Source organism: Nelumbo nucifera, chromosome 1 (assembly GCF_055504915.1).
Source record: "Nelumbo nucifera cultivar China Antique chromosome 1, China Antique-T2T, whole genome shotgun sequence".
Taxonomy (NCBI): Eukaryota; Viridiplantae; Streptophyta; class Magnoliopsida; order Proteales; family Nelumbonaceae; genus Nelumbo; species Nelumbo nucifera.
Genome location: NC_142649.1, coordinates 172901090 through 172912409, shown reverse-complemented (window position 1 = coordinate 172912409; position 11320 = coordinate 172901090).

The window sequence follows — 11320 nt, the reverse complement described above, 5'->3', positions numbered from 1 at the left end:
ATTTAAATTTAATTTATAAGTTTTTAACCATGTATTGATAATCTACATATTAAGTTATCCAATTTAATCAATAAAGATAATATAAGTTTTAAGCTATATATTATATTTATTAAAAATCAAGTTTTTAAAGAATATGCTTTTCTTTTGTTAAGGGGGAGGCTAAAGAAAGCGCAGTTCCATGGATAGACCCTGGAACCGACCCCGAAATCACCAAGGCCAGAACCGACTTTCACTGGGTAGGTTTCGGTTCCAAAAACCTGGAACCAACCTCTATAGAATAGGTTCCAGGTTCTGCAATGGAACCAAACCAAACCGGCGGATACTCACCCCTAAGATAATATATTAACAACCACACAAAACAGAACTTTAGGTACAAGTATTAACAGGTCTAGTGGAGTTTTTTTTTAACCAAATTAACAACCCAAGAAAGGTAGTTATCAAAAAAAAAAAAAGGACTCCACTAAACCTCTTTTTTCCAACGCATGGACCATTGTGTTTAAAGATCTATTAACAAAATTCAAAGATACATTCAAACTTTCGGCATGATACATAATGTTTTTGCACAAAAACACTACATCCTGAGCCTTGTCACTGTCTCCAGACTTAAGAGTTGTATAATGTTTGCACAATCACTTTCCAAAATAGCTTCATATGGGTTTAACCTGCTGAGAAGATCTAGTCCTTTCAACATAGCCACAACTTTAGCTTGGATTGGAGATGATACTTGGGATTTACCAAAAGAAACTGCTATTGTTAAGCTCAGATGATTCTGAATGATCACTCCATATCCAGCTTTTCCAACATCCAAAAAACTACCATCTAGGTTCACTTTAAGACAGTTGATGGTAGGAGCTGTCCAAAAAACATTTTGAGGGGAAATCAGATTCCTCTCCTCCATCTTCCTGTTAGAACAATTAACAGCCAAGCTTGGATCAGGAACTGTATTTTCAGAAATGTTCCATACCATCCACAACAAATAACAAGAGAAGCTCAACACTTATTCCTTTCTGTTACCCAAGTTGCCCAAGTTGTAGCAAAAAACAAACCAGCTACTAAACCAAGAAGCACAATTTTCTAAATTATCAAACTGATCAGTTCTGATATTTAAATGACTGGTAAACCATGCAACTTTTGCATGTGTACAGAAAAATAAAGCATGCATACTAGATTCAACATTCAGATTGCAAACTGGACAAATAGCAAAATTTGAAATAGCTTTCTTTTGTAAATTTTCTTTCATAGCTAAAGCATTCCAGTAGCATTTCCATATAAAGGATTTCACTTTTGGGTCTACTTTAAGAGCCCAAATTTGTTTCCAGTGTTTCTTCTCCAAAGCCTGATATATAGGATTTGTTTGATTCTAGAATTCAACTTTGCTACCATGTAAAGATTTTACAACAAAATAAGTTGATTTGACCGAGAAAACCCCATTTTTTGTCAAGTTCCAATGCAAGCTATCCAGCCAGTTACCGAAGGCTAGACCTCTACTCGTTTTATTTCTACTAATCACATCCCAATTTAACCCAGTGGATTTTCTTTGTTTTGTTTGAGTTTTCTCTGATTTTTTTTTTCAACTCTAAACACATAGATTTTGGCAGTAGGAAAACATGACATTGTGTAGGAGGGAATTGCAAAGACTACTGCTTTTATGTAGGGGTGTAAACGGGTCTAACTCGAATCAAATCAAGCAATATCCGAATTCAATTCATAGCTTACGGATATTAAAAATTAATATTTGAATTTGAATTTGATTAAACATTTGAATATTCAATTCAATTCAAATTTGACCAATTAGTTATTTTAGGTAATTAATAAATATATAAAATAAATATTTTATTTATATAAAGTATATAAGTATATAAATTATTTATATAATTTAATTATTATATATATAAATTATATAAAACATTTAATTAAATATTTTATACATTATATATAAGAATTAAATAATCGATCGAATTTCAGATATTTATCAAATCGAATCAGGTCATATCTGAATTCAAATCCGATTAACCATTTGGTATGAATAGGATATTCGAATTTGACCAATTAGATATTCGAATTATCTGAATTCAATTCGATTAGGTCGAACGAATTTGAAATCAGATTTTTGAATACCGTTGTCACCCCTACTTTTAGGAGAACCTCTTTCCCCATCGGGGAGAGAATTAGGTCAAACCAATTGTTGGTTTTTCTATCAATTCTTTCCACTAAGTAGTTAAACAGTTCTCTCTTTGACCTCCCAACCTCAATAGGGAGGCCAAGGTAAATAGATGGGTGATCCACTTTTTTCATTTTAAGCATTTTGGACATTATTTTCTAGAGTCTAGCATGTAAGTTTCTACTAAAGAGAACCTCAGGTTTTGCAAAGTTTACCTTTTGACTCGAAGCTCTTTCATAAGATTGAATTTTGTCCAAAATGACATGCCCTTCATTAGGACCAGCTTTGGTGAATAGGTAACTCATCTGTGAAAAAAAAAAAAGAAAAGATGTGAGATTTTGGGATATTCCCTATTCAATTTAATACTTGTGAGCTGATTCTGGTCAACTAGATTTTTTATTTTACTTGAGAAGGCTTCAGAAATGAAGAGAAATAGATAAGAGGATAGAGGGTCCCCCTGTCTCAGGCCCCTTTGGGGTTTGAAGGTTTCACCTGGAGCTTCATTCACTAGAATTCTATAGGAAATAGTAGTGACACACTCCATGATCTAGGTGATCCACTTCTCTCCAAACCCTGTTTTTTAAAGAACTTGCTTTATGAAAGCCATTCCATATTGTTAGATAGTTTTTGTATGCCCTTAACTTCAATCAGAATGATGTACATTATGAGTTTGTTGTAAATGAATAAAGTACATATTTGATTCATGTTCCTTTGGTGTGTTTCTATGTAATACTCTTAAACTGGACACTTAATGAGACTCGTGTTAGTTTAGAATGTTCACAACCAATGGGTCGGTCTGGGGATAAGGCTGACACTGATGTGCCACCAAGTCGGTTGGGGTGGCCTGTCTCAGCCACCAGGGTGAGACCCAAGGCACATGCAGTGTAGGATCAATTGAATCTTTGAACCGGACCAGATTTCCAGTATTGCCCTGGACCTTGGAGATTAATGGGCAAAACTGGAAAGTTACACCCGACCCCTAGACTCGATTATGATACTGCACTAGGTGTCGGATTGGGTTATCTTTGATGTACCAATCTATGAGATCCTTAGTGGGGTTCAAAACCTGGGTATGTTGGGACAGTTTGAGAATTCATCTGAGTGGGTGGTCATAGTGATAGGATCAGCCCCTTTGTCGGACAAAGGTAATGATCGGGGATGCACTCTCTCTGATGGAAACCAAGACTGCCGGCAACCGATTTCAATCGTTGAGATTTGTTTTGCAAAATATATTTTATATGAGATATAAAAGTATATTATGGTTTCAAAATGTTTGCAAAATGTTTTAATTCCCGGGATCCATATAAGAAGAGAGTGCAACACTGTTCCTTGTAGCCGAGGGAGAGGTCTTTTCTTGTCGGGCAATGTTTGATCATTATGGGTTGAGAGGTTAAGTGTAAGACCATTGAGGGTAATCCCTGATGGGCTAATCTTGCATCTGCCCACAGTCCCTGGGTGTTACAAGGTGGTTTGGCCCAAGGACCACTTAGGGTAAGTGTTGGACCCATAGAGCCCATGTGATGGGTTTTAGGGGGTGCACTGTCCATAACAGTGTATTCGGGCAAGCCTTGTAGCAAAAGTTGGGCTGAACTCATGTGGCTGATGTGTAGATCAATGTTTGGGTCCCACGCCATACAAGGAAGCCCAAATGGGCAGCAGTTTGGAAGGCTAAGTGAGCACATAACCTTAATGGGCCTAAAGCCCATTTCGAACTGAGCTAATTTAATCAGTTAAATAAGGGGCGAATTCTGAGATTGGATTAGCAGATAGGATTGAGTCTTAGCCCTATCCACTCTGAGAGTCTAGATCTAAATGTGATTTAGATCTGGAAACCTCCTAATGAGATTAGGAGAAGGCTGATCCAATCTGCAGATAAGATAAGGGTTTACCCTTATCACTTAAAGGGAAGTCGGATCCAAATATGATTTGGATCAGCAACTCCTAATGGGATTAGGAGCTAATCCCTTTGAAGTTATAAAAGAAGAAGGGGGCGACAACCTTAAGAAGACACATATTCACATCATCTTCAGAGCTGAAATCACAGAAGGAAGAATTAAGCAACCCTACGAAATTCTTTCTTGTCGCCTCCTTCCTGCTGCCGCCTCACCTGCCAGTTCGACTTCCAGTTCAGTGGGAGAAATCAAGATTCGATCTTGACATCAGTTCCTTGTGAAGGGACTGATAGAAAGTTGTGCTCACGTGCCATCCTGCTATTTTTTGCGAAGGATTAGGTTCTTGGAGAGAACACTGTTGATTCTGCTCCATCCTACACTGCGCCATCTTCAGTGGGAGCAGTCTTTGGATCCTTCCTTGAGTGTGAACACCTTCGTTGGGAAATATTATTTCTCCGTATCAGGTATAATCCTCTCCTACTGTTTTTGTTCAGATCTGGTTCGTTTCATGGTTCAAGATTGATTCTTGAAAAATATGATTTTTCTAAAATAGGGAATGCGATTCCCGGTTGAAGGGAGAGAAATTTTTGAAATTCGCCCATCTTATTCCACAAGATTTGGGCGTCCATATGATGGATCTCTCATCCCTTCACATATATCATAAGCTTTACTCATGTCAAACTTCAGTCATTCAGGTCTTTTTCTTTTTTTCCTTTTGTCTTTATGGAGTCTATTACTTCATGAGCTACCAAAATATTGTCTTGGATAAGTCTTCCTGGGGTAAAGGTACTTTGTTGTTCTCAAATCAACTTTGCAAAGGTTTCAACTTATTAACCAGAACGTTGATGACATCTTCCCCCACAATCTCCCAACATTTTTGAAGAAAAAAAATTGATTTCCTCTTAAATAACCTCTTTCTCTAAACCTCTGTTCTCACTTTCATTAATTATTGTCTCCAGATAGTTTAAAAACACTTCCATGTTTGCAGGGTTTGAAGTTTTGAAAATCTCAAAAAATTGTTTGTTCATTATTTAAGATATCTCCTCTTCATTGTCCCACCAAACCCCATTCCCATCTTTCAATTTTAAGATTCTATTTCCCTCTCTTCTTTTCATTGTCATTGCATGAAAATATTTAGTATTTTTGTCTCCATGCTCAAACCAATTAACTCTTGCCTTTTGGGTCTACATGATTTCCTCTTTCTTAAGGAGATCTCCAAGTTCTTCATCTATTTTTTTTTCTTTTTTAACAAATCAGTGTTTCCATTTGATAAAAGTGTTTTTAATTTCCCTGTTCTTTTAACACAACATAAACTAAAAGGATCCTTGAACATCTTTCCCCCAGTTATTTCTGATCACTGACTCACATAGCTCATGGGTCAACCACATCTCTTCAAATATGAAGGGCCTCCTTTTCCATTTAGTTTCTCTTTCAGTATTGACAATAATTGGCAAATGATCAGACCCTAAACAATACACTATTCTAGCATAGGCTTCTTCAAAGCAATTTTTTCAATTATTATTACATAAAGATCTATCCAACCTGGCCCTAATGAGATTTTGGTCCTTTTTCATTTGACTAAGTAAACAAAGGTCCATAGCTCACCGCTTCTTGTAAATAGCAATCTTGCAGAAAATTTCGATTTCTCTTTAGGTGGGTTTGGCTGTAGAGTCTACCACCCTCTTTCTCATTTTGGTAAAAGGTCAGATTTAGGTCTCCCAAACAAAGCTAAGGTTCTTTTGTCTTTTCAGCTATTTTTTTCCAATCCAAAAGAAAATAATTTCTTTTCTCTTTCTTTGGTTCCCCATAGATAAAGGAGCCGCACCAGTCCCCCAAATTATCATCACCAATTCTTGTGTGAACGAAATGTTCATTCGCAAAAGGAACTTTGATTTCGGTATCTTGATTCTAGAATAAAGCTGGCCCTCCACTTAGCCCCTTAGAGTCCACTCCCCAGCAATTCCAAGATTTCAACCCTCTTAAACTCTTCCTACAGTTAATTAGATTTGTTTTTGTTTCCATTAAAAAAGAGGATCTCTATGATTTAGCTTTTATGATCTGCAAGGAACCAAGGCACCAGGGCAAGTATCGATTTTATATAGTAATAGTTTTAACAGCATGCATCAATGCATTAAGTATGTAAAAGTAAAGGCTAAAAATATAAGTTAATAATTTAATATTATAATTAAATTAAATTTTTATGATTTACACCAAATCCAAGGCTAATATCCACTTTATAACAATATGGAGAAATAGATATAATAAAGAAAAATAACAGATAAATAAAGCACTTATATCAATGTAAAAACTCAAAAAGCTCACTAAATTTATACAGGCGATCCAGCTTTTAAGTTAGTTGAGTTATATTATATTATAGATATAATGATAGTTTCCTTTCTAGACCATCTTGCTAAAAATCTAATCCGGTTGTTCCCTCCCTCCCTCCCTTTCTCTCTTGAATGGCAACGGGGCAAGGATCATATTCCCCACCCGCAACTCCGATTTTGGAATAAATCCCTGTCCCTGACTCTGATCCCCATTGGGGATAAAAGTTGTCATCCATCATTGATCCTTGACGGGGATAAGTTCCTCGTGGGAACCCAAATCCCTGAAAATTTTCAGTTAACAGTATTTTCTAAAAAATAAATTTACTTAAAATAAATAAATAATTTCAAATATAAATACTATTTTAAATATAGGGATAATGATTGATCAGTCCAGGTCAGAATTTTGTAGCCCCATCGTACAGGGGGATGAATCATGACTGTGAATTGATGCCAAATTCACGAGCAGGATGTGGTTTATAGGGGGGAGTACTAATAAACTATGGGGGGCTGTCATTCAGAATTCTGCATTGGGTTGCAGAGTACGTAACCCTTAAATATATTTTGATATATATAATAATATAAATAATATCATATATTTAATATATATAATCGGGGTCAGGATGGGGCAGGGACCTCATTCCCCATCTCCAACCCCGACCTCGACCCTAGTCGGGGATCCCTATTAATCCCCATCCCTGTCCCCACCCTGCTAAAGCAACCCTCATCCCCACCCCCATCGGGTTGGGGAAGTCGGGTCCCCATCGAGGATGGGGAAAATTTCCATCCCTGCTCTCTCTCTTTCTATTTATTTATTTTCTTCCCTTTCCTTTGTACTTACATAACTAAATCTAAGGCTTAATTTGGGAAGAGTACAAATAGGCATGACAACAGGTAGGGTACTTGTGCAAATTGTCCTACCCATTCCCAAACCCACCTATGTACCCCTAATCCCAAATCTGTCTAACTTTTCCTCTCAATTTCCCAAACCTATTGCGAATTAAACCTAGATAAGTTAATGACAACGTCGAAACTCTTAACATTACTTTAAGTCACAAAGTGTGTGATTTAATGAAATAAAATAAGTTTTATTAACTTTTGTGTTCATCCAAACAAACAATACATATTTATGATTAACAATTCTAACTAAAAATTAAAAGAAATAATATTTAAAATTAGCATTTTATAACTAAATGAAATAAATAATCTATCAAATCCAAATTTACATCAAATGATGATCTTATTCCCAAGAAGTTTATACAAGTAAAATATTAATAATAGAATAATTATTTTAGTACTTAAAATTTATAAATTTGTGCATGACATATATCTTACAATTTTTATATATTTTTTTAATTATTAGTTAATTATTTAATCTATATTAAATAACATTATTTTTATCATTTACAAAAGAATAAAAAAGATTGTTTACAAAATATTCAAGGATATAATATTAAATCGAACCTAACAAATCTACTAACTTACATTTATGTGAAAAAATGATTTTTAGTTTTAAAAAATTTATAGAAGTTTAAATTTTAATGATGAAATAATTATTTTAGTGATTAAAAATTATGAATTTTCATATGATATATATCTTATAAAGTTAATAGATTTGATATATTTTGAGTACAAATTATATATTTTTATAAATCGTTAAATATAATTTAATTTATATTTGAGAATTTAATATTTGGTTAAACATTTTGTTAATGTTAAAAAGTAAAAATAATAAAATAGAAATTTTTGATATAACAATTAGGATAAATATAATAGGTTCATATGTTTTGTGTCTTGGACTCTTAATTAATGTGTTGTTTGATATTTATGCATCTTGCTATATTAATTGCAATGTATTTTTTCATGTATGTAAATATATATATCTTATATATTTATGCATAATTTATGGATATTTGACCTTAAATTTAGTGTTATTGATGTATTTATGAAATTTGTACGTGTTTCCCTAGTGTGTCCAATCTTTTCCATATTTTTCGTTCGTATCCATGTGTTTCAAAAGCATATTTGTATCCATATACAAATAAGTTTGTAATTAATTTCAAAGAACCAAAAATCCAAAAAAAAAAAAAACAAAAGTTATCTGTCAATAGGTGTTGAACTCTTGTTCTTAATTGTTAAACCTTAAGGGTAAATAAGTAAACAAATAAACATGAAGGTTGAATTATTGGAACTTGACTTAAAAAAAAAGAAATTCTCTTTATATTATAAATTATTTTATACTATGTATTATACCATACCACACACACACACACACACTCACACAAATATATAATAGTCGGGTTTATAATTAGGTATGAGGAACGGGTACCCGTGTCAAATAAAATTGGGTATCGGGTATCAGATACCCTAAAGTCAAGACCCAAACCCTATTGGGTTTTGATAAACGGGTTGGATACCCAAAAATTCTCGCAAAATTGCCATCCCTAAGTACAAATACAAATATGTACCCAAATTGGGCTTGATGCTCTATTTGGGAAGAGTGAATACATTGGCTGTCATTTTTATGAACCTTGCATATTTGCATTTGCGCTCTTCCCAAATGGAGCCTAAGGCTCAGTTTAGAAGGAGTACAAATACAAATGTGTATAATACAAATACATATAAAATAATACAAAATACATGGATTTGAACTCTTCATATTCGTATTTGTACTCCTTCCAAAAAGGAATACAAATACAAATATGTACAGTATAAATACATACAAAATAATATAAAGGGTAAATTGCTGAATCCTCCCCTGAAGTTTCTGTCCATTGCTGAAACCACCTCCCTTGAACATTTTAATATAGTTGCAAGTAGACCCCATTTAGAATCCTCTAACATGAGGCACAAAAATATCCAAAATACCCATGCAATTATGAGTGAGGCTGGTTTCTATGGAAAAAACAATACAAACTTTATGAATAACAAAAAAAAAAGTTTATAGTTGAGAAAATTTGGAAAAGAACAAATCAATTTTGGAAAAGAGATTGGAAGGGTTTGCAGTATTGATTGATATGAAAAGAAAATTTGGAAAATAAATATTTTTATCAAAAGTAAACGCATAGGTATGTTGGACATTTTATGTCTTTTATTAGAGAATTTTGGCAGCAAGTCTACTTGCAATTATATAAGAAAGTTTAGGGGAGATGATTGCAATTACCAAACTTCAGGAAAGATTTTAGCAATGGTTAGAAACTTTAAGGGAAGGAGTGTTTCAACAATTTATCCTAATACAAACAACAAGGTTTTGCAAGTTACATATTTGTATTTGTGCTCGTTCCAAACCTAGCCTAATCAACTATTCACGCCATGGGATCAATCAATTTTCCCCATGATAACGGTAAAGTGTATGTGGCCCACAAATACCCAATCTTTCACTTGCATTAATTACTTTGTTGTGGAGCAAAATGATTTGTCGCACAGCCCATGAAACACCTATCAAGTGTATATGCCCCACCTCAACTATTAAGTATATATCTCCCCAAGGTTTAAAGTATCATGTGTCTGGAAAGTTACAGTTTTAAGTGATATTTTGTGATATGTAGATATAAATTCAAATAAAAAATATAAATTCAAATAAATCTTAATAAATATATTAATAATAAAAAATATAAATTTTATATGATGATAAATAAGTAAAACTTACAAAACCAATGGTTTATATAAAATGTGAGATATTTAAAATACAATTGGAAACTGTTGAAATGAAAAAACTAAAATATGTAATTTATACCATTTAACTTTATACTTTTTATGTAAATAGGGTCATGAATGTTGTTGATCATCGTTTAGATCAGTCTGCCAAATTTTTTGAAGGGCGGTGTTATCGAGAAATCCACTAATTTGGTTACATCAAGGTTAATGTAATAAGAATTTGGACCTTGGTTAATGAATTAATACCTTTACTTGGCGAAAAAAAAAACCCATTAGATACCACAACAATCAAAGTAACACCTCCTAAAATACAGAAATTACTTTATTTTTTTTGAAAGCTTCAATCATGTTTCATTTATTCAAGAGATTGATACAAATAGATACTAATAAGGCCAAATAAAGTTCAGAGACAAATTTTCAAGAAGAACAAAACAAAGAGATGGATGTAGGAGAATTCAGAAGAACTTCTGCAAACAAAGAAATTACATTTTTAATGTTACCCCCAACACCGCCATGCACATGGCTTATCTTCGTTCCTACCATGGTTAAACACAATGTATTAAAAACTAACCTAGAGGCCAAATTGCTCTGGGTCACGGGTTCGATCGGTCGGGTCAAATGGTTCAGATCGTACCAGGTCATTGCACACACACACACACACACACACACACACACACACACACACACACACACACACATATATATATATATATATATATATATTTTAGCAATGAATAATATATAAATATGTTTTAGATATGTTATATGTTATATTTTATATTTAATTTATATTTTCTAATTTAGTTTTTAATTTTTTATTTATAAAAATATTAAAAATTGCAATTTGAGGCCAAAAGAGGGTTTTTTTCGGAATGCATAGATTTCGAAAAGTTACCCAAAATTAAAAAAAAACACCTTAACCGGACATTGGAGTGCAAAGTTATCGCCTCCAAAAGTTTTGCATGCATTGAATGTGCAGCCTGTTTCCCAATGATTGAGTTGAACAGTTCTAGACCAAGTCAACAATTTTTGACTATCTAATGGGTCTTGACTGAACCGGACCCGGAATCTTGGCTGCATGATGGTTCAAATGGTTCGATCGGCCAAGTCAAGGATGGGTTGAAAACATTGGTTAAACGAACCACCTCCTGATATTTTATATCTAAACCCTAAATTCTAAAATTAACGTGTAAAATCAATGTTCAAAGAACTGGAGAAGAGAGAGAGGTTCACAGATTAGAGGTTCGACCAAGGTTGAACTGGAGGTCGAACCGTGATGACGTATA